The sequence below is a fragment of the Armigeres subalbatus genome, chromosome 1, assembly GCF_024139115.2.
Source record: "Armigeres subalbatus isolate Guangzhou_Male chromosome 1, GZ_Asu_2, whole genome shotgun sequence".
In the NCBI taxonomy this organism is placed as follows: domain Eukaryota; kingdom Metazoa; phylum Arthropoda; class Insecta; order Diptera; family Culicidae; genus Armigeres; species Armigeres subalbatus.
The window spans coordinates 203,089,028-203,093,949 of NC_085139.1; the positions used below are offsets into that span (position 1 = coordinate 203,089,028).

At 36.5% G+C, this 4,922-nt stretch overlaps 1 long non-coding RNA gene across 1 annotated transcript; it reads right to left on the reverse strand.

Annotated features, from left to right (window-relative positions):
- Positions 1-4,142: 4,142 nt before the first annotated feature.
- LOC134209999 (uncharacterized) lies at positions 4,143-4,700 on the reverse strand. The gene is made up of 2 exons (XR_009978794.1): positions 4,573-4,700; positions 4,143-4,308 (listed from the first exon to the last, which is right to left on the reverse strand). It is a non-coding gene; the product is annotated as an uncharacterized LOC134209999 (long non-coding RNA).
- Between the last annotated feature and the right edge of the window lie 222 nt (positions 4,701-4,922).

The following is a 4,922-nucleotide window of genomic DNA, read 5'->3' on the forward strand; positions in this document are numbered from 1 at the left end:
CTTCCATTTGATGATGGGCTTAAAAAGACATTGATTGATCCTCCTCACGACCTTAGGTGGTCAAACTATTAGTCATGTAGAGAAAAGGATAGTGGATGAAAGCATCATATGGTCTATTCTCATGCACATAGGTGGCTAAGGTCTCAGTTAAACGTGACTCTATCTCTTGTTTTACCGTCTAGCGCTGATCATGTGTTCATTCCCTATCGGTCATTTACTGTGTTATAAGGTAGTCAACTAATTTTATTTGTCTTTCAGAATACACTTAGTCACGTCTCCTATGTCCTTCAATCTTTCTTTACATTGGAGTATGTATTATTTTTTCCTAACCCGAAAAAATGAAGAGGTTTGGTTTGTTTATACGTTGATCCATGCAGTGAAAGCAAGAGTAAAACAACAAAGATTACTGAGAAGAAATAACGGATACAATCACCATACTGCCGTTGGACGCATAAATGTCACATGTTACATTTTAACATTTTTGAGGTTTTGATGTCTAGCGTCATAATTTGATACGTATTTTTGAAATAGTTTGTCAAAACATAGGTTTTATTCTAGAAAACTCGAAAAATCTGAAGTCAATTTGTCACATTCGAACAAATGGACGCATACTTGTCACACCGGGATAAATGGACGCATATTTGTCACACTAAAAAAGAGATATAACAATCACATAAAAAGACACATAGCACTGCGTGTAGTGTCCTGAGGTCCGTTCATAAAATATACCATGCTTTTAAGGTCATCTACAATCCACGTAAATAGTTAAGAAGGGTGGCTGGTAAGTATGCAAGGTCTTTCCCTACTTTCAGAATTTATATGGACGGTTGTCCATGAAAGAAAAGGAGAGGTATTATATTGTCCAGGACCTCTCCAAATATAACGTGAAGAAGAGAATGAAACTGTGACATAATTAAAATATTCAAGGATCATAAAAATGGGATAAAGAGGACGATCAATGAAAAACGATTTTTCCTCTTCGGTAACAACAGGTTGAACCACTTTCATTAAAGAAGTTTTCTTTTCTTCTTCAATTCCTTGAGGAGCATTTTGCCAAGGTACATTTGTTTCAAATCAAAATAGGATGAATCCTTTACAACCAACATTAATTCCTTCTTGGAAAACAACTAGCAGTATTTAAGGTCTTTACTGTTGATATTGTTTGCGTATCCAAGTTCATAACGACTTTTTTCAAACACCACTTTTCGCATGGAATCACGTACGGGCGTGGCTCGCAGTGGTTTATCGCATACTTCAAAACGGTGAGCATTGAAGAAGTCAGTTGCTTGCATATCAAGTACGTCAACATTGTTCTTTGCATTGCCAACCACAGACTTGAAATTTTCATAACTGACGACTCGTTCATGGCGCATTTTGGAATCAAACGCCGCATGGAAAAGTCAGCGGCCTTTAACGTATGTCTCGATTCAAAGTTCTCTAACAATATGCGCTCGACCTGAATTTTATTACTGTTTATGAGTAGGGTAATGTGATGGAATAAATTCCAGTTCTTATTTTGCGAACAACAATTATCCAACCAAAAGATAATTGTCTTCAGGACAGCGTACTTTATATTAACTTTGAAGAAACAGCTAAGGATTTCGTTGGCTGTGCGACTGACTCGGACCAAATGCACGCAGACAATGGGAATGCTCGTATGTAGGGACAAACAGGCTCAAAGCTTTCATTAAAGACCAGCAGCCTTTAAGAGAAAATAATGCTCTTGAAGCAATCCAACCGTGGAAGCCGTATGACCTAGAAAATAAGTTCATAACTTACAAATAATTGAGAACTTTTTGCAAATCCACAGAAAAAAACTGCTTCACCTGGTAGCACTTTGTCAAAATCATCTCGATAAGACAATCGTGATTCCTTTGGACGTTGAAGATGTAGTGCATGTCCTTGTCCCTGGCAAGGAAACTACGCCACTGCTGCCGGGTGTTCAACCTCTTGGACCGGTAATGGAACATTTGTCGGCTCCGCAAACGGAAAACGCTCTCCTGTATCATTTTTTAAATCGAACCCGAGGAAGTCCTCTTCCGATTCCGCGCCACTGGATTGTCTGTATTGGATATTCCATTCCCGGTTCCACTTCTACCGACAGCAAAAAATCACACCAAAGAAATACAATCGTCGCTCGCGAAATGTAAAAACAAATTAACAACAACTATCTCTTAGTTCACGGTGTGACAAATATGCGTACATTTTTCGCCTGACCAGTGAATTTCGCGGCATAAGTGTCACATTCGGGGTTTGATAGAAAAAACGTGGAAAAAATAGTTTTTGGCAATGTTTCAGTCCAGCCCAACGAATATGAATATTATTTTATAGTTTATTGCGTTGAAGTCAATAAAAAAGCGAAATTTTGCGATAATAGGATGAATGCATTTTGAAACTTAAAATGCGTTTTTCTCATTTTTATCGTTTGTAACATGTGACATTTATGCGTCCGACGGCAGCATATATAATGCAAAATTAGTAAATCTACAGTATCTTCTTTCACTACTTACTGTATACTGAACTATGAACTAAAATTGGTGCAATGGATGATCGTTTGCTTCCCAGTCTTTTGTGTTAGTATTTTGTTAGGTAAGACTGGTACTAGACCCTGCCTGAACCTTTTTTTTTGTGTCTTTATTAAAGAGACTTTCAGCCCGAGGCTGGCTCGTCTCCGATAGCCTGAACCTCCGCAGCATATACTCAAGAAGATGTTGTTAGATCATGCGACACCTTTTCTAAGTATTTGCATGGAGGTATGATATATCAAGTGTTTAATTATTTTTTATATATTGACAAAAATACTCGACGCGTTTCTGTTAAATTGAAATGTTACCGGGTTTAAAGTACGTACTTCAGTATTGCTTAATAGTGTAACCATACTCGGATGCAATTAAATTCATCTCGTTTTCGTCTAACGGTAATGTGTTGAGTACTAATAATACTAGCAATGTGTACTATAAACGAACAAATTATTTCACAATTTTAACAATATGCAGACACTTGACTTATCAACGTTGACCCCATCATCCGTGGACAGGGTATTTCGCGATGTATCGAATTGTGACGTTATATTATGCTACATGCTGCAGTTTTTTTTTTTTTCAAAATTTCACTTTTCATAAACACGAAAAATATTTAAATTTAGATTAAGGTGAAAAGCCAGTAAATTCATTAAAAAAATGACGAATAAATTTTGTTTTTCAAAACTCATATTCAAACAGTTATTTGAAAATTGTGGATCGGGTTGTTACCATTTTCGAACATAATTACTGCCACAGACCTTTTGCTCTAATGACTTATATCGGGTAGGGGTAAGGTAAGGATTCGGTGTTGATTTAAGACAAATTTGCACATTTCGTTCAGATAAACTTCATTTAGTCCGAACAATCATCATCATGGCCGCATTATGACGCATTAGGCAATTGCTTAAATGACTACCATGCGGGACCGAAATCCGTCCACCTCATGAGATATCAACAAATTAAAGGGGGTTAAAGGGAATTAATTTAGAAATAATTTATCTTATCCTGTTCAGGTACTTGGCAGTAAGCTTTTAGGGCATAGAAATGGAAAGAAGGCTTTGAAATTAAAACAACAAAAATCAAAAACAAATCTCCACCAAATTTTCATTTTCATTTTGCAGCGTTTGGTGGGGCAATGAGAGCGCAAGTCAATCCAAAGCCGATAATAGAGAGGGTAATGGCAGAAGAGTCCTTGCAGACCACTTGAACGCCATGGGGTAGGATAAGGATGGGGTGCGGTGAGGTTCGGATTTGGAATCGACTCAACACTAATGTAAAATGTAATTGAATGCAAACTAGTCAATGATCAAAGGCTAAAATGATACACACTTAGAAATTTTTACAGTATTCGGTAAATTTTTACCGAACTTTCAACAGCTGAACGTTCGGTAATCTGTACGGTAATGTAAACAACTACCGAACGTTCGGTACTTAATGTTTTTGATTACCTGTCAAAAATTACCGTACAGTTCGGTAATGGAATTTTTGCTCTGACGTCCGAATTACTGTACTGTTCGGTAATTCGAGTAGCGTAGGTACCGAACCTGTTCGGTATTTTGTTTTGTTTGGTCATATTGATCTCAAAAATTTCGGTTTTTTTTAATCATCGTTATGCACACTTTTTTATTTTCATTTAAGCATTTTATTTAAATTCAACTTTAGAAACAATCAAAAAAACAAAATCCAATTTTGGAAGAGTCACACGTGTACGATTTTCATTCTCGTTGAGTGCCATATACAGCACAAAAAGCAGCATCGGACGCAGCGCAGTGAAGTCGTCTTGTACCTACAAATAGATATGTAAAATAATAAAAAAAATGAAATATTTGGATTAGTTATACAGTCAGGGCTCTGCAAAATCACACCAACCACCAACTAATTACCATTTTGCAAACAAAGTATAAGTCAGTCAAAAATGCAATGGTGTGTTTTCGTCAAGCCTTTGTCATATTTGCATTCTAAAAGTTGCTGATTTATTTATTTTGCTTACAGGCAGAAATGTTTTCTTGCGAAAACTTATGGAATTGAAAATATTCCTTCAGCAATTTACCTGTTTCGTCGCCACACTTCAGGTTCCTGCAAGATTCCGGTCACTAAAAACGCGCACATTTCCACACAAGCGAATCACAAATGATTTTTTCTCGGATTTTTCATTTTGAAAATGGCTATCAATCTGACAGATCATTTTAGTTTACCGAAGTTCGGTACATTCAATTGAATTTCACAGTTTGTTCGGTAGTCTTGTTTCTACCGTATACGATTTGTATTGTTTCTACCGAATATTGTATAAAATGACAGATCGTTCAAAACAGTTTACAAAAATACGGTAAAATAAATCATGTTTACCGAAAAATCTGTAATTTCTTAGGTTTACCGAACTATTGCGGCAATTTCTTTACC